General features: G+C 50.7%; 1 protein-coding gene across 1 annotated transcript in view; it reads left to right on the top strand.

Moving 5' to 3' along the window:
- The window catches only part of RTN4R (reticulon 4 receptor), an 86203-nt gene that overhangs the window by 63799 nt on the left and 2830 nt on the right, over positions 1 to 19574 (top strand). The window lies entirely within an intron of this gene.

Consider the following 19574-nt stretch of genomic DNA (forward strand, 5'->3'; position numbering starts at 1 on the left):
TGCCCCCTCCCTGCAGCCCCTGACACCCCCTGGGGAGGGCCCCTCTCAGGCTCTGCTCTGGAGGCTGAACAGCCCCAGCTCCCTCAGCCTTTGCTGCTCCCAGAGCTGCTCCATCCCTTGGGCATCTCCGCAGCCTGCGCTGGCCCCGCTGCCCAGGACTCAATTGAAGCCCTGTAGTCCATCCCTCTTATCCTGAGGGTTTCTTCTCTTGGATTTGGTTGTTTATAATGAGCTCATGAGTTAAAAATGTTTATTTCACACCTTTTGTATTTAATTTCTCTCTTGTGCTGAATTGCTTGTGCCTGGTGAGATCTGATCCCTGGTTGCACAATGTGTATTCAAATGAGTGGTTGGTAGCTGACAACCGCTTATTTATATATAGGTTTATTTTTTTAATCAGTGCCCTACATCACTCATTTATTAACTTCTGCAAGGCCTTGCATGTCTCAGATGCACCAAGGCTCACAAAAATCTGAACAGAAACCTTCTGTGTCCCTGACTGCAGGTGCTTTTCAACTCTCTCTTTCTCATTTAGATTTTCTTCTCAGTCTCCTGTAAATACCTTCCAGCCATAGGCTTCACTCTTATAGTGATTATCAGGAATGGCTGAATTCCCCCCACCAGGCATGAGGGATCCCATCCTTCTTGAGGTTATGGGTCTGCTCCTCCTGACATGCAGGAATTATTTGGGCAGCACTAGAGAAATTGCTTTGATTTTGTGCACTAATGCTGCTCTCAAGCCTTACCTTTTTTTCCAGATCTTGCCTTGCTGCCTTGTCTCTGTCCTCAGCAGCTGTTTTAAGTAGTCAGACTTCTGCATTTGCCTTGAATACCTTCTACCTCGAATATCTTCTGCCTCCTTTTTGAAGTTCCTGCCTTTAGGAATGGGTTTAAGTACATTTAGTCTTTCATTGCAGTGACTTCAGAGACCACTTGTACTGCAGCTGGTTTAAGTTGGGAGATTGCAGTGAAGTTCTCAGTGTATGGAGCAGAGCTTGGGACAGACACGCACACTTTTGAAAGGTGACATTCTACTGTCCCTTCTTCTACAGACATTTTCTCCTGAAATATTTCTTTCTGTGGAGAAATATTCCCTTCTCTTCCCAAAAAGGAGGCCAAATACCACTGAGTTGGTGCTGTGCTGGTCTGAGTGATGGTTTTACAGATGGATCATGGAATCCCAGAATGGTTTGGGTTGGAAGGGACCTTGGAGTTCATCCAGTCCCACCCCCTGCCATGGGCAGGGACACCTTCCACTAGCCCAGGTTGCTCCAAGCCCCCTCCAACCTGGCCTTGGACACTTTCAGGTGCTCTGTCCCAGTGTAATGCAGAAATTAATCTGGGACTATTGTGTTCAAACTTTCCTGGTTTTTCACTTTTTCCAGTTCTGGGCTGACCTGGTTTGCCTTTGGTTCACAGGCTCTGCAGCTCTGTCTCCATATGGTTACCCTGGCACTGCACAGCTCATTTCTGAGGTTCACATTTGAACTAGAGAGACCAGACAACGTTTTCCCCTTCAGTGTTTCCACAGTCTCCTTGTTGATGAGCCCTGTGATAGTTCCTGGTAGGGCAGCTGCTCCTCTTTCAGCTCAGTTCTTACTTTGTGTCACTGCTTCCTCCTATATTTTTCTGGGATTCTACAGCTCTTTGGACACAATTAAGACATTTCAGCCTGTGCACAGAGCTACTCCCCCAAGTTCACCTGTGGATAAAGCTCTTTCTCTCACCATTTCCATAAGTTTCTTGGTGCTTTGGTTAAGCAAGAACATCAGCCCCTCAGAGCTGTTGTAACAGCAATCAATAATAACAATTGTATTTCTTCTGATAGTCTCCAGGAGCCCCAGGCAAGAAGTAACATTTGGCAATACAAGCACAGAGCAAAAATTCACTCCCAAGTAACCCACCTTCCCTCCTCTCATTATCAGCCATCATCTCACAGCTTGCTGGCAGCTCCTCAGATATGGCTCTTTTTTCTCTAGTCTTTCCCCTTCACATGATGAGGTGGAAGGATGATCATTTTCCCCAGAAGTAGCATTTTTCTCACCTATAACAATCTGCCATTTTTTGCCACAACCCTCCCTGTCATTTATGTGTCCCCACTGATGCTGAAATCTTCTCCAGCTCAGTAGAGGCAAATTTAATTAACCTGCTATTTACTCCCATTCCCATCTAGATCATTAATGAGAGTTCTAATGAGTCTGGGTCTCACAGTGGTCCCCATGGCCTGTCTCAGCACAAGTCCTCCCCTCCATGTATCAGCCAGTTAACACTGAGCCTCAGTTGGGATCCTTCAGCCAGAAGGAGCCATTCCTCCAGTCCAGCACGAACTGTCCCATGTCCCGTTTGGGGGGAGCTGGTTGATGCTCTGCTGGGAGTGGTCCTGCCTTGCCCAACCAACTGGGGATGAAGGTGCAGGTCTCTGCCTCAAGTCAGGCATTGGAGGGATGCAACAAACAGATCTCTCCCTACACTGTGCTTATGGGGGACATTAGAAAGGACACCCCTGCAAAGCTTCCCCATGCTCAGCTGGCCCAGCAACTCCTCCCTGCTGAGATCCATTAACATCTGGAGCTGGGAATGGGCACCTTTCCGCTGGCAGGGGGCAACAAAATTTGTGTGCCATGAATGTCACCGAAATTTCATCTAAATGTCACACCTCAACTTTGCAGGCAGCTGGGATGAGTCTGTGGGCTGCAGGGTAGGTGCTGGAGCTCCTGGGGATGTTTGCCACTGCAGGAGCTCCACTTGCCCCAGTGACTGGTCACTGCTGCTGCTTCACTCGTGGAATCAGAAAACAGTCTGGACTGGAATGAACCTTCTAAAGGTCATCCAGTCCCACCTCCTGCCATGGGCAGGGACACCTTCCACTAGCCCAGGTTGCTCCAAGCCCCGTCCAGCCTGGCCTTGGGCAGTTCCAGGAATCCAGGAGCAGCCACAGCTTCTCTGGGAAACCTGTGCCAGGGCCTCACCACCCTCACAGCCAAGAATTTCTTCCTTGTAACTAAACTAAATCGAACCCCACCCAGTCTAAAACCATTTCCCCTTGTCCTTTTTAGCCCTGCTAAATAGTTTGTCCCCACAGCAGAGTCCCCTCCCTGCTCTCTGAGTAGCTGGAGGGGAGAGGACAATGCAGAGACTGGCCCAGGAAGAAGAACAGGACACTGAACATGTCTGATTTCAGCTCAGGCAGTGATTTTGAACAAACCCCCATCCCCTACCCCATCACAAGAAACCCCAGAGGGACCTTCCATATCCAGGATGAGCTGGTTCCTTGATAAATAGCCTCTGGGCACAACAAGGAACACAGGCCATGCGTCACCTGCAGCGGGATGTAACCAGGGAAGAGGAAAGGAGGAAGAAATAGCTGCTGGATTTTAACGTTAGCAAATGTCAAACAGTACATTTGGGAATGGAAAGCACTTAAGGTGACCTCTAGACTGCTGGGAAAAGTGCTAGAGTATTTTGGTAATAAAGGGGATTTAGGGATTCAGGAAAAGATACCTTAAGGATGAGGGACACTTGGTGGCTTCAGCAAAGGGTGCTGTCAGCTGGGAGGACTCAAGATCCAGAAGGAATGTCATCAATTCAAGATCTGTGTGAAGCCACCAAGGGAAGCCAGCAGTGCACATGGTGGAGACACAGTGGGTGGCTCCAGGGCAGGACAGAGACCTCCCCATGGACCGGACTCTGCAGAAGTAGAATCACAGAACGAGTTGGAAGGGAACTTAAAGCTCCTCCAGTGCCACCCCTGCCATGGGCAGGGACACCTTCTACTAGCCAGGCTGTTCCAAGCCCTGTCCAGCCTGCCCTTGGACACTTCCAGGGCTGGGGCAGCCACAGCTTCTCTGGGCAACCTGTGCCAGGGCCTCTCCACCCTCACAGGGAACAGTTTCTTTCCAATATCCCATCTAACCCTGCCCTTTGTCAGTTTGAAGCCATTCCCCCTTGTCCTGTCACTCTAGGCCCTTGTAAATAGTCTCTCTCCATTTTTCTTGTCAAAAGAAAAATGGCACTGCAAGGCCACAATCAGGTCACCCCGAAGCTTCTCTTCTCCAGGCTGAACACCCCCAGCTCTCTCAGCCTTTCCTCCCAGCAGAGCTGCTCCATCCCTCTGATCATCTTGGGGCCTCCTCTGGACTCTCTCCAGCAGCTCCATGTCCTTGCTGTGCTGTTCCCCAGGGCTGGAGCAGCTCTGTAGGGGGGTCTCACCTGAGGGGCAGAGGGGCAGAGTCACCTCCCTCGACCTGGTGGCCAGGCTGCTTCTGATGCAGCCCAGGACACGTACAAAATAGTGCAGGATTTGTCCATGGTCCCCTTGTTGTCATCCTGTTTGCTCTGGCTGCTTCCTTCCCCAGAGCTCGGGGAGCCAGGGCTGCTGCTGCTGCTGCACACGGAGGGTTTGGCTCAGCTGGGCAAGAAGGAAAATGGTTTGGGCTCTTTTTTCAAAAGAAAGGGTGTGTGAAGGGCATGTCACCCCAAATAACACCTCAGAAGGAAAATAGGAAGGGAGAGGCCGAGGGTGGTGAAGCAGATCTGGCAACATTTAAATCCTTGGAGGAAATAGATTTTCATGAGGGTGTAAGTAGTAAAGTAGGAACCTTTTGGATTCTAATCAAGGTGAGATTGGCTGAGTTTGCTCAGTGCTACACCTCTGAATAAGTTCTTAAGGAAGGGAAGGCGGAGACAGAGGCACATAAGAAAAGGACAGTTCAGAATTCCTGGTTTCACTCCAAAGTATTCATGGTTTCCCTGTGAGAGGTCCTGGTGGGGGTTTGCTTTGCTGGGAGGGTTTGCTGGGCAGTTCTGGGGGAGGTTTGGGTTTGACAGGTGAGGATACTGAAGAGGTTTGACATAAAGCACTTTTGTGAAGTTGGAGTCTGGATGGTGCCCTCTGGAACCAGCAAGGTTTGTGTTCCTCATCCTTGCTCCTGTCAGAAGTTGCACAAGGAAAGGAGAGTTTACTTCTACTTTGCCAGGGAAAAGAGAGCAGGGGAACATGAGGAGACATTTTTTTCTGTCTTCAAATCCACAAGATTTACTTCTTGACTTGCATCATGTGAGAAATCCCAAAGAAATAACAGTGAATATTCTGGGATAAGCTTTTTCCAGGCTAGAAGAGGTGGGATATTTTGCTTGTAAATGATTATATTTCCTATCAGGGGCCATTTGGGTGCCTGATGCTATTGCTTCTGCAGGATTGAGCTTCCCAGTTGCATTTTCGTGATTATGATGTAATTTCTATTCATATTTTGAGCAATTTTTTTTCACTCCAGTTAATTCCTTTGATAAGATGATTCATATTTCCCCCAAATCAGCACTTGGTCCTTGGTCTCCCTTCCGTGCTGAAGGAGGTGAATTTAACAAAGATGACAAATGAAATGGAAAAAAGTTCACTTAGCACCATGAAATATTGATAAGCACTTAGAATGAGGGGAAGTGAGTCTGCTGCACTGGGAGTGCTCTGTGTGGAGGGAGGGACCTGCAGGGTGTGAAATCTGTGTCCCCTGGAGATCTGCAAGTCCTGGCTATAGGATGGCGATTGCCTTCAATGAGCCTCAGGGTTTGGCTCTTTTAATTAAATAATGGGGTTCAATCAGGGGCTAAACATCCCTTTCTGGGCCAAGGCCAGGAGTGGGACAGTGCCTGCCTTACCCAGGGTGGAGGAGTCGGGGAAGGTTATTGGGGTGGAGAAGAAAGGAAAGGGGACCCTGCACCAGGTGGAGTGACAGGGATACCAGTCCTGGAGGAGAACCAGTCTCCCAGGGCAGTGCCAAGGGAGTCTCTGCGTTCCTCTGAAATGATCCAAAAGGCTCCAGCCTGTGGAGGCTGTGAAGGAGCATCATGTCAGAGGGATGCCCAGCTAAGGCACCATCCACTGGGAGTGGTTCATGGAGAGGGACAGTGATCCAGCCGTGGATGGATGCACAAGCCTCTTCCTAAGGAGTTTGCATGGGAGCACTGCCAAAATTAGGCCCTGGCTCTAATTCCTTATAAATATCTGAAAGCCAGGGGAGTCCCAGAGGCAGGGAAGGCCAGTGCCCACCACTGACTGGAGGCAGCAAGTGGGAAAGCCCAGGAGCTGAGGACAGGCTGGTCAGTTCTGTCTCCGTGCTGCCAGAGAGAGAGGAAATGTTAACAAAGCTAAAGATCAAAGGCATAGAAATACAGAGAAAAATACATAGAAAAGCATTGGCACAGGCTGCCCAGGGCACTGGTGGAGTCAGCACCCCTGGAAGTGCTCAAGAACGTGTGGATGTGGCACCTGGGGGCACGTTTTGGTGGTACGCACAGTACTGGGTTGATGCTTGGACTTGGAGATCTTTGAGGTTTTCCCCAAGCTTATGGATCCTACGATTCCATGGAATACCAATAATTTCCGCTGGTATTCTTAAGCCCAGTTGACTTCTCGGCTCCTTCTGATAGCAGATATTGCTGTCACTATTATTTATTAATCATGTTGCCTCAATGCCAACAAGCCCCAGGCATGGACTATTTGTCCTGGTGCATTAGATGGGGATGAGAAAAACCCAGTCTCTGCTCATGTATCTGGATTATCATAATAAATTTAGATTTATGTCAGGCACTTGATTTACGTGGTGGGGAATATACTCTCTATTGAATCAATGGACAGTTATTAAATGGATTAAGAAAAAGGCAGCTTAAAGCCCTCAAAATGCGATTGTTGTTGGGGGATCAGTGCTTAACAAGCTGCTTACACGGTGGCTTTGCAGGATTCAGCTTCCACCCTGCTGTATTTCACCATTTTCATGAATGATCCAGAAAATATGGATAAATTAGTTGCCCGTAAAGTTTGCAGCTGACTCAAATTTCACCTTGATAAATAAGGATGAAGGCAAGTCTGTAATGCAGAGCAATTGAAATGGCCTGGTACCGGCAACAGAGAAACAACATGAATTTTAATAGAGCCCAGAGCTCGGTCATCCATCTCCGAGAGCAGAGTTGGAGCCACTCGTCAGGCTGGGACCTGCTGCTCCAGGCCAGGCTGCAAAATTGATTTAAGGGCCACGTTGAATAACAGGTGATTATGAACATTTAATGCCCTGTAGTGGGGAAATGGATGAACACGGTCTCTGGATGAAGCGGGGAGGCTTCAGCCTGAGCAGGGAGTTTTTATCCACCCTGATTAGGAAGCAGGAAGGTGCTGTCATCTCTCTCGCTCTAAGGAGACCTCCAGGTTGGGAGTGGAACTGAGGGCTTTCAGCATGGAAATCAGAGGCAAATTCCTGGGGGAATACTGTGGGATCTCTGACTTCAGGGTGAGTGTCTGCTGGATAAGAGCTGAGGGCAGCTCAGCCAGGCACCAGGGGCTCCAGCCTGGCTTGGCTGCAGGCCGAGATCCTTTCCCTGTTTCTCATTTTCCGATGTCCAGGAAAATGGGAAGTTGTATCATTAGCAACCTATTGTATTCCTGCTTAGCTTGGCTTCACAGAGCAGCACAGCTCAGATTGGTGTATTTTGCAGCTGTGGGTGTGCTGCTCCTCGCCTGGGCAGTGTGGCTGATGGGGCAGGGAGGGGTGGCCAGTGCCGGGACTGCGATGGGAAAAACGACACCCGGGAAAGGCAGTGGGGCTGGGTTTGCACGTGGATTAAAAACCTGGCCCAGCTTCTATCTGGGGATGAAAGAAGGAGCCACGTGAGCACAGCAGGGATGGATACGTGCCAGGGAGCAGGGAGGGATGCCAAGAGAGCTGGGGGAAAGGAGGGAGAGAGGGAGCATGGCTGGCCTGGGCTGTTCTCCCACTGCGTGGGTGGAGGGGTTTGGTGTCCCCAGGGAGGGATGAGACATGTCCTGAGCTCACTGAAGGCAACATCTGAGGGGAGACCTCAGTGCAGTTCCAAGTGCCTGGGCAGGGGCAGAGGAGGGGCAGGGACTGAGCTCTGCTCTGGGGGGACCAGGGACAGCAGCCAGGGAATGGCTGGAGCTGTGTCAGGGCAGGCTCAGGTTGGATCTCAGGCAAAGGTTCTTCCCCCAGAGGCTGGTTGGGCACTGCCCAGGCTCCCCAGGGCAGTGGGCACAGCCCCAAGGCTGCCAGAGCTCCAGGAGGGTTTGGATGATGCTCTGGGGCACAGGGGGTGACTCTTGGGGCTGGGCCTGTGCAGGGTCAGGGGTTGGACTGGATGATCCTTGTGGATCCCTTCCAGCTCAGCATATCCTGGGATTCTGTGATCTTTGCAGATACCTCACACATCGTTGCCCAGCTCTCCTCCTCCACTGCTCAAGGTGACAACTCCCAGGCTGAGGTGGAGAGCTCTGGTCATCCAGGCTCAGCAGAGAGAGCAACAAGTTGTGAGCAGGGTTGGGAAATGTGATCTTCAGTCAGCCGTGTCTGTTCTCTCATGTTTTCATTGCTTTGGAAACGCGGTTGTGTCTAAAGTTGAAGTTAAAATGTTCTCCCTGTCCTACTTGTGTTGCCTGGGGCAGTAGCTCCCAAGCTGTTTCTTCAGTCTGCATCCTTGCAGACAACCAAACTCAGGTCATGGGGAATTTCTGGAATAACTTTTCCTTCCAGGTTCTTTCCTAAACTTCATCCCTCCACTGCTCATCGTGCAGATGCTGGGTCTGTAAGTAAAAACTGAGATAAACGTCATTTTAGAGGAAAACTGAGAGAAATGCTGCCTCGTGCAAGGGGGGCTCTTCCAGTGCTGAAGCTGTGGGGGTGGCCTTTGCAGCTGGCAGGTGGGGTGTAGTCCCAGATGGCTGGGGGAGAGCAGGTGGAAATGCCATCTGGAGCTTTACCTCTCCTTTCTCCGAGTCACTCACACACCAATGCCAGGTTCGGAGCTGCAGGAAACTCTGCTTCTTAGTAATAATGTTTTGAAGCTTTCCTGAGATACTTTAGGGTCCACAGGAGTTCTAAATCATCCCCGGAACCTGACTTTACTTTCCTTGGATACCTGTCTGCCCCTGATTTCTCACAAATATGGCACAGAAAACACTGACTTCTGGAGGAGCTGCTTGTGATTTACAGTGCATATTTTCTCACTTCATTCTTCACAGCATGGGGATGGAATGGTGGCAATATCACAGATGATCCTGTTCATGCAATGTGCTGGTTGCATCCCATCTGGATAAAATGGAAATGAGGATTGTGACCACTTGTGATGCTCTGGGAATTGGGCACAGCTTCTTTTGGTCTCTTTCTTAGGCAACCTGGGATATGCTCAGATTTCCTGAGTGTCTTAGTTTAACAAGATTACAACTTAAAAACTAAGAAACTTCAGGTGGAAGTGTGGAAAAGGGAAAGAAACAGCTTTTTATTAACAAAATCTGAATAAACAACAAACGGTGCAACCAAATACTTTCAGAAATAAAACAAAGTCCCAAATGCCCAGGTGGAGGGGAGAAACCCGCGGCAACACGGGGAGGGGGTGGATGAAAGGCAGGACTGTCCCGGCGGTTCAAAAGCTGCTCCCAGCCACGTGTGCTCGCAGCCAGCAATGAAGGAATCCCTTTTTTTCCCACAGGCAGTCTTGAAAGCAGAATACCTCGCTCTGAGATGGGTCGGTCTCTCTCTCTCGGTCGTTCTCCGCGAGGTGTCCCGTGGGGAAAAAACTTCCTCTCAGGAAAAGAGAAAGAGGCGGCCAAAAACTGGACTCCTGCTCTGTCCAGTCTCGGACCACAACCCAAAAGCCCCCGAACAAAGGACTCCCCCAGCTGTTCCTGCGGCCACCGCTTCCTCCGAGCCCTCCCCCTGTCCCCGCTCCTGCGCTGCCCCGCTCCGCCCCCACACCCATCCCGGGAAAAAGAGAAGGGGGAACAGGAGGATGGGACTCTAGGGAAGAAAAAGGAAATTCCAATATCTCGTTTCAAACCTATGACACTGAGCTGGGTATGGAATTTAGCCGCAATAATTCTTGGAAAAGGCAGTGTGGCAGGGAATAAATTCTTCCCTGTGAGGGTGGGGAGGCCCTGGCACAGGTTGCCCAGAGAAGCTGTGGCTGTCCCTGGATCCTTGGACGTGTCCCAGGCCAGGTTGGACGGGGCTTGGAGCAACCTGGGCTAGTGGCAGGGGGTGGAACTGGAGGAGCTTTAAGATCCCTTCCAACCCAAACCATTCCATGATTCCGTGATCGATAACTGGGATAACACCGTGGCCATTTGTGACCGTGACATGAAGAAAATACAGATGTGACATTTCATATAATCCCAGAATGGTTTGAGTTGGAAGACACCTGAAAGGTCACCTCATTCCAGCCCCCCTGCCAGGTTCTCCTAGTTCATGAGGATGGAAGCCTTTTCCTCCTTGGCTTGCTGTGCTCAGTATGGCCGAGCCCAGCTTGGCAGCAGGTGCCCACTGCAGCTCTGGGAGATGGGTTGGGATCACAGCAGGTACTCAGAGGTGCTGTCTGTGATGGATTCATAAGTGGATTTGGAGAGTTCAGCACGTCCCTGCAGGCTCCCAGGGATCTATCTCCCCCTGTCCTGCAGCAAACCTACAGCCTTCCTGCCCATCCTCTTGCCCCCTTTGTGCTCATTTCCTGGGGGTGCCACAGCTACTCCAAATACTCATTCCAGGCCATGTGCTTTCTCCTTCCCTTGGGGCATGGGGTGTTTTCTGCCTCTCATCATCCACACCAGATATTTGCCTTGGATTCCTGCCTTTGTCACACACTGTCCCCTGCACTGGGTGTCTCCCTCCAGCTGTGAGTGTTGAATTTGGTGACTGTCAAGGTATCAAACTCAGCTGCAAATCCAGTGTTCTCTGCTGAGTGCACAGGCTGCTGCTGAGATGCCTGGGGGGAGCTGGGGTACAGGGACCTTTGAGGTGTCACAACGGTGCAGAGGACACCAGAGAGGGCCATGACAATGCCAAGACTTTGCATCATGCCTTTGGGAGAGCTGAACGTCCATGGTTGTTGCAGTGCTAACCGACCACACATCCTGAAAGGGGACACACCTCTGCAGTGGTGAAACCAGTTCACGTCTGAGGAAGAAAAGGGGAACATTGGGAGAGTTTGGATGAATCAGCAGCATCTGGGACCTGCACCATCTGCACAGGAAGGCCCAGGGTTGAATGCTATCAGGCCAAGACTGAACAGTATAAACGCACAGAAAAGGCCTTTTTTTACAGGAATTCTCCACGTTTTCTTCAAGCTCATAATCTCCTTTTGAAAGGTCAGAAGCTGTTCCCTTCCAGATGTTCCAAAGATAGTTGGAAACAGGACAGGTGGAAAACACAGATTTATCACATATTACATTAAGAACTGCTGAAAATTCTGCTTCTGCCAATTGAACTGGCAAAGACAGTCCTACCAGGTGAGGGGGCAGAGCTCAAGGCTGGCAAGAGCACACACTGAGGCATGGCCTCAGATATCCATAGGATTTTCCTGTGCCTATCCATAGGAAACTGTGGTAACTAGGTCAGCTTTTTAATGCCTAACAGGAGAATGTCATCTCAAAGCAGTGAGCAAAGTTGATTCCTCTTTTCAGGAAAACTATTTTAAGGAGCATCTTTACCCTGTGTTGACAGGTAGGGATGGCCAAGTGCTTATTTATTCCTCCCTGCGATGATGGTGAGGCCCTGGCCCAGGTTGCCCAGAGAAGCTGTGGCTGCCCCATCCCTGGAGGTGTCCAAGGCCAGGTTGGACGGGGCTTGGAGCAACCTGGGCTAGTGGAAGGTGTCCCTGCTGTGGCAGGGGGTGAATGAGATGAGTTTTAAGGTCCCCTCCAACCTCAAGCAGTCTGGGATTCTGTGATTCTGTGACTATTTCTGTGAACTGCTGCAGCTTGGCTGAAGGATCAGGGCGATGTCACTGCTTACAACCAGCTTGCATTTTAAGGTTTGGGCACAACAGTGAGCTGTGATAATATTTCTTCTTGAAGGGAAGTGGATATTTGGGCACATGATTTGTTGCAGCAAAGGGTTTCACGGTAAAATTCATAACCACAGACAAGATGGCAGATGCAATTCAGCATTTATAAACACAAAGTAATGTACACTGGCAACCAGCCCAGAGCCTTACCTAAACAAACACTACGATGGCCTCTAAATGAGCTGCTGCCACTCAGCAGAGGGATCTCAGGAACTTTGTGGAGGGCTCTCTGCAAAGCTCAGCTTGATGGCTGAGGTGGCAGGCGGAGTGCAGGAACTCGGGGCCACAGCAGGACATCTAAACCCTCTGACAAGTTCATCTAAACTTCTGCAGAAAACCATCTAAACCTCTGAAAAGTCCACCTGAGCCTCTATAATTGTCCATCTGAAGCCCTGCAATTGTCCATCTGAACCACTGCAGAAGTCCAGGCTGCAGTTGCATCCCAAGGGTCGTCCTTCCACCGCTGCAGCCAAAAGGAGAAGATGTAGAGAGGTACAGCAAAAATGTCTGGAGCAGCATTCCTAGCGACCTAGGGCTTGGAAAAATCCTGAGAGAGGGGAGAGAAGCCTCCATAGTGTGTTAAGGAGACAGGGCAGTTGTGCCTCAGGCCGGCCCTGGGCCACTCTGTGCCCAGGCCTTGGAGAGGATGCCAAGGCCATGGTCCCACATTCAGCATTGCCCTCCCACCCGTGGCTGCTGTGTCAGACCAGCCCACATGTCCCTCCTCTGGCCCTGTGCAGCTCTTCTCACCTTCTTCTACTGGAATTAGGGCTGTTCTTATTTCCTGGCCTCCTGGGGCATTACTGGGCTGTAACAATTGATATCAGTGTTATTGTTAAACAGGGACCCAATGACTCCTCTATTTAAATCCCTTGATATTTTCCTGTCTCAAGGTTCCTGGTGACCTTTGCTTCGAGAGGCTTTCATACCTCATGGTTTGCAGCAAGCCTTAGAAATTCAGCAGGACAAAAACCCTCTGACTAGAGAAGAGACTTTCAATTTTTTGCTCCTCATCAAACTCTCATTTAAATGGGCTGAAATATAAACTGTTAAGCAGCACCTTTTCCTTTCTCTCCCTGCTGCTGCTGAGGGAGATGCTGGCAAACCACCAAAAGCATAACCCTGCCCAAATGTTCTTGGGTTAAACCCATCCTGCTGGCAAAATGCTGGGAGTGCTGGAGAGCCCCTGGCAGGGATGGGGAGCCTTGTGAACTGAGAGCTGCTTTGGCACATCCCAGGAAAGGATGGAGCTGCCCCAGAGAAGGTTTGTGCTGCTCTCAGCTCACGTAATGAGTTGTTTAGCTCAGCCCTAAGCAATGCTGAAGAATCAGCATTCAAACTCCCCTGGAGATTTGTGAGGATGGATTCGAAGAATTGCACATGATATAACTCACTTTTACCTTCTTCCCTTAAAAATATCCCTGCAATATTAAGTCCAAAAATCACATTAAGGGAATATGATTTAGGTGGAAAAGATGAACACCTAGAAGTTAGGAAATGGCACATCTCTTGCCTCCCTCCCCTGCCTGGATGCATCACGGAAATGACCTTTCATTCCTGACCACAGATGATATTTTTCTGCTGAAATCGTGTCTTGTTCAGGGGAGAGCCTGGATGTACCAGAGAGGCTGTGCTGCCAAAGGCAGTGAAGAGTAGCACAGTCCCAAAGCTTAATGGATCTGAATGCAGCCTCAGAGGATGTGGGATCAGAGGATGTACCTATACAAGTCAGGGGTGGGGTTCAGATGCCTGAACATTGCTGCCTGCTGCCCTTTACATCCCACCCAGCTCCAGCTGCTGGCAGAGCACAGGTCTCACAGAGGAGCTGTGCCAAACCTGCCAGCTCTCCTGCTGGCCTCTCAGACCCCCAAGAGTGTCTGAAAGGGAATTAGCTCCCTATTTTTAGCCAGCTGGGATTCATCACCAGCACGAGGTGTTTTGGTGTGAGTTGGGACTTGGAGCTCCAGCCCATGGACATGGAGCTGAACTGGTCAGTGGAACCTCAGGAGCAACCCAGTACCCAGGGGCAGCCAGTGACTCCACTGACTGTTTGGCCTGAGAGTGGTGTCTGACACCCCAACACCCCATGGAGATGCAGATGTGCCACAGGACCTGCTTCAGCCCCAGGGCTTCCTGTTGCAGCTCCTGAGGATGCTCCACAGAGGGAGCTGTGCTGGGACCTGCTCTGCTCCTGCCTGCTGGGGGTCCCGGAACTGTCACACTGGTGGCTTCCCTCAGGTGTTTGGGTGGTGGAAGAGCATCACTCCTGTCCTCTCCTTCCCACACTAAAGCCACTCCAGCTGCACCATCACGATCCATCCTTGCTCTCCGCAGCAGAGGGAGGGAGGGAAACTCCAGCATGGGATGAGACTGGTCCGAACTGATTCTCCTTCTTCATTCACCTCTCAATTCACCTTCATCTTGAAATGCATGAAAGTGCTGCCCTCTTCCCTCTGGCACAGGCACAGTGACAGCACAGCCCCACCTCTGGCCACAGGACAAAGCAGGAGCTGCTTTGCTGAGCCTCTTCCCGAGCCATGGGCAGAATTTCAAACAATGCCCACTCCAAACAGGGAATTCAGCAGCGATAGTGTCTCCCTACTATAAACAAAGGCAAAATGCTGTGTGCATCAGCAAAAGGCTTTGTGTTGTAAAGTACTCCCTTTATGTCCAAGCAGGAGAGAATTCAAATGATTATTGACCCTCCACTGCAGGAAAGCCACATTATAATATCTCCAAATCAATAGAGACAAGTGCAGAGCAGCAGAGAAAGGCCACGGCACTGGAAAGTGCAAAAAATTGCATTTTGCTTTGGCCTCTTCAAAAAGTTTGCAAAGCATCTGTTAGAGGCCCCTGGAGCCTTTTCTTTCTAATTGCCACGTTTGACAATGTGGTGGCACTGGGGACTGGTGGGAAGATAGATAATGGACCCACTTTAATTGCTTCCCAGTTCCATGAGTCATAACACTTGAGAGATGGCAAAGGGGAAGGGCAGCAGTTTGACTGAAGGAGGTTTCTGGCTTTTAAGAAAACCCTGGAGGAACAAATGCTAAACTCAAAGCCAAAGTCTTGGAGGGACTGAAGGTTCCAGGTACTGGATTTTCTTTCATGTTTTGCTTTTGACAGGAACTATGGAGTTAAGTTTTAATCATGCTCTGAAGGAGGAAGGAATCATTTTGGACTAAGAGATGAGGAGATGGATGTTGTGCCAGGAGCCTTTTTCTCAGGGAGGGTTCTGAGGTGGTGGAGGGTCCAGTGTCAGATGGTGATGGGATCACACTGAGCATACAGAGCTCTGGGGGGATTTATCTGGAAGGCTCAGGGAGGATGCTCTCACTGGGTGCTGAGCTTGGCATGTACTTCTGGGAATGGGCACACAGTGGACTCCTGACCTCCCTGCTCCCCGTGACACCAGGGAATCACAGAATCACAGATTGGTTTGGGTTAGAAGGGACCTTACAGCCCGTCTCATTCCATGCCCCGCCCTGCCATGGGCAGGGACACCTTCCACTAGACCAGGTGGTTCCAAGTCCTGTCCAACCTGGCATTGAATCTCTCCTGTACTTCTGGCCTAAGGGCAGAGCATGTTTTTCCAGGAAAAGGGAGCCCACAGGCAGAGCTGAGCCCAGTGCTCCAGGAACAGAAACACTGGTGTCTGCTGCCTGTGCCAGCCAGGCTGTGAGTGGCTCTTTCTGCCCAGGGCCTCTGGGTTCTTTTCCCTCAACCTTTGACCTTTCTGCTGAGGGCAGCCCCCACTGCGACCCCTCAGCATCACAGATCTTCGGTGCCCCCTAGAAGGAGCAGAAGCCCACAACACTCACACTGCTCCTGCTGTTTTAAGCTGTGTCTGTCTGTGTGATCTCTGCCTGGCCACGCTCTGAAGGTCTTCATCCTTCCCCTCTGCTTTGTGCCAAGAGCAAGAAGCTGCAGTGTGGTGTACAGGGCAGGGCACAGGCTGTGGGCACTGCCAGGATGTGTCCCAGTCTCTCTAGTTTGAAGATGGTTTGCCCGAGTGCTGCTTTCACCTCAACTGGACAAGCCCTGGGACATGGTGGTTGTGAAGGACGGGAGGAGGATGGAAAGCAGAAAGTCAGGAAAACACAGGAGGAACAAGGGAAGGTGGAGATGTCACCAAAAATCAGGAACAAAACTCTCTAAGGCTGTAATTTCAGTATTAGGAAGCAGCATTTCTTTATTCTGGCCTGGGTTTCTAGTGAATCATTCCAGCTCCACACCCCACCTATCAAGATTTTTCACTTATTTATATATTTTTAGCAAATAAAGAAATTAACATTCATTGGTTCTAAGTTTCCTAATTCTCTTCATTAATTAGTATTCTATCCTCTATTGGTTATTGATTTTTTGCTTCTTGTGCTAATTTGGTCCACATTCTTTAGTCCTCCTATCATCCTTTTCTCAGACAGGGAGTCTCCTCTGTATCTTCTGGTTACTCGAACAAGCCCTTGAAGGACCATAAATTTAAGATCCCAGATGTCCAATCTTCAACTCCCTCAGGTTTCGTTTATTGAAACTTATCAGGGCTAGTTTAACAAACTTAAAGTTTTGGTGATTTAATGATTGAAGTAACAATAAGAGCCTGGGGAAAAAAAGAAACTTAAGGAGCTAAACCAACAAATTAAACATTATTTCGGAAAGTTACATAATTCCAACAGAGAGAAGAGAAGAAGGTGGAGCACCCTGTGCTCGGCTGATGGGTGTTGGGGTGGCCAGTTCCTCTGGACACACTGCAATAGAGTCCCCAGATCAGTGCTCCAGCTCCTGCCTCTCTGCCATGGCCCAGCTCTGTGCTGGAGGCTCAGGGAGGGGATGTTCCACACCAAGCTGTGCTGCCCAGCCAGCACAGAGGCACCTGGGGCTATGCTTCGTGTCCCAAAATAGGTGCCTGTTTCCAGCTGATGGGCTCCATCCCTGGGGCACAGGGCAGTGACACCATTGGCCTGGATGGGTCTTGCAGGGCTTGGTCTAAAGAAAGAGATTACCTGAAAATACAGGGGCATATTCCAGCTCATTCCAGACCCGAACCAGCTCTGCTGGGCCTCAAACCATCTTAAAACTGTCTTAAGGCAGCAACCTTCCTGTCTGTGCTCATCCCTGTCCTGAAGTGGTCACTCGGCCCCTGGTCAGAAACAGCAAGGTGGTTTACCTGGAATTGCATGGATCAAAATATCCTCGTGCAAGGTCTGGATGGCTCGTGGCACTTGGTGGCCACTGTGGCGGGGACACACTGACACAAGGCACAGCTGCTGGTGAACACCAGGGCTGGAGAAGGCCTTGGAGGAGCGGGGAAAAGCCATGCCATGGGCCCTCCAGTCTCTGCCATGCACGCCCTGGTCTGGCTGGGGAGGAAAGGGCCACTGTGGCTTCCCATGGCTGTCACTCCCTTCTGCACTTTCTTCTGGCCTGCCTGCCCGGGGACCCTGTGACCAGCTGGTGCTGAGCTTTGTCACGGATCAGGACAGGGCTGAGTTTCACGGTGGGAAACTCACTGGAAAAAGGCTTTGGGGGCTGATTGACAGAACTGTCTGTGGTGGAAGGAGCTAATCCAGGCAGCTCATGAGCACCAGGTCCCTAATGAATGCACACAGGCTGGTCCTGCCTGTAATTCATGTCCCTGTGCTGCTCCACTGGCTCCCAACAGTGCCACTGAGTCACTGCAGCCCCCAGGCAGGGACAGGGAAAGCCATGGTTCAGAGCAGAGCAGGATGTGCCCCTTCCCTTCTGCCCCTCTGTGCTGGGCAGAAGCCCAGTGTGTGTCCAGCTCTGTGCACACCCAGGAGCTGGAACAGGACCTCACTGCCCAGCCCTGGCAGCTCTGTCCACAGGAAAGGGCTGGTGCTGTGGGCTCAGGGCACAAATGCAGAGGGTGCTGCCAGGATGGGGTGCACAGGGCAGGGTGCTGTTCCCATGTACGGCTCGTTCTCTGCCGGCTGCTCCCTGTTCTCTCCTTCTGCCCCCAGGTATCCATGTATTTATTATGCACTTGCCTCTCCTGCCTGAAGCTGGAATGGGAGTGTTGACTGCGATTCCTCTTGCACAGGAACATGTGTTTGCATTCCCACCTCTGGGTCACATATTCCTAAGGCATGGGGGATCACCCAGGTTGTGGCTGGATTTCCCCAGGAGGGCTGTGGGCCCTGGCAGGGGGAGCAGCAGTGGTGGCCCAGGCTGAGCACTGTTTTCCTGGAGTGGGTGGTGTTGCCTAGTGAGGTGAATCCCATTGCTCTGGTGCCACCCCCACCCCCATCACCTGAAACATGGAACTGAAGAAGGAGGCTCCAGAAAGTCCTACTTCTCTGCCCACAGGTTTTCATTATCAGCTGGATAGGAAATGTGCTGGCCAGAGAGTTGCCAGCGTTGTTTTAATTTCCCAGGAGGCTCCTCTTGGTGTGACATGTCTCCAGTAGGGAATTTCAGTTGTCTTGTGTTCCTTTGCTTCATACAATGGGACGTGACATGTCAAAACATGACAAGCCAGCCAGAATGTGTCATAATACGGCACTCAACACGCTGCCTTCCAGGGTTGCTCAGCAGCTAATAATATCAGCCTCAAATTATCTCTGCATGCTGAGCTGTTCTTTTTCTCCCATGTGGACTATGAGATATAGGAGTCTGCTGCCTATATTGGACTGTTGGATCACAACAGATTTATCAGCCACACACAGTGAATCATTTTGACTGGACTGAAAGCCAAACCTGGGATCCCGTTATTGCAGAAAAGTGACTTTCCTGCCTTGGCTTTTCTGATTGTTGTTGGCTCACTAAACAGTTTGGTGAGATTTCCGTGTAATTTAATCCCTTATCCCTGGTGTTGGAGGTACTGCTGCTGCAGAGGTGGTGTGATTTCAGTAGCCACACTACTGCCGTGCAGGCTCTGAGGGAGGAGAGCCGGCAGGGCTGGATGAGACTGTGCTCCCTCCAGTGTTCCCACCTTATCCCACTCGGCAGCGTCGTGCTTTCCTGCCCGGCTTTTTGAACTCTGCTGTTTTACCTTACACTGTAATGAGGCATCAACGTGCCTGAATAATATTTTCAGTCTTTCAAGGAAGGAAAACCCCTCCCACAACAGCGAGGAGGCAAAGCCGCTGTTACCCGTGGGCTGGAGATCCCCGGGGATGGGGAGGGATGTATCTTCTTGCCAGAGGTGCTGGGATGAGCTGGGAAGGAGACACACATGTCTCTGCTCACATGTGGGATTTCCCAAATGGGGCCTGCTGCTGCTCCGGGTGCTGCCCGTTGGTTTTAGCTCCCGTGGTTTGGAGGAAGGGCTAATTGCTTGTAAAGCACTTGCTGCTAATTGCTGGTAAAGCACTGCTGGAACCGCCTCCCTTCCCCACCACGGGTACAAACTGCAGCTCTCTCGCCAGGTTTCTCAGCTGTAGGTTCCCACTGACTCTCCGTCCCAGGTCCCTTTGCAGAAGATGATGCTCTGCCCATCCCTTCCCTTCCTCCAGGCTCTTTCCCAGCATCCCAGCTGGGGCTTGGGAATTTGGTGAACCAAAATGCTCCCTTGTGATTCCAGGGCAGCTCAGCTCCTGGGGAGCAGGTGGGGCATCATTATGGAAAAATGTTCCTCTCAGGGGCTTTTCAGCCCTGGTGGGCTGCCTGTGTGCCTGGACACATGGAATCTACTCCTGCCTTGCAAACTTTGTAGAATCCCTGAATCCTTTGTGGAATCTCTGAATCAAGCCTTGCATGTGATTTCCTCCTACAACAGCATC

The sequence above is a fragment of the Corapipo altera genome, unplaced genomic scaffold (assembly GCF_003945725.1).
Source record: "Corapipo altera isolate COAL_440 unplaced genomic scaffold, ASM394572v1 151, whole genome shotgun sequence".
Classification (NCBI taxonomy): Eukaryota; Metazoa; Chordata; class Aves; order Passeriformes; family Pipridae; genus Corapipo; species Corapipo altera.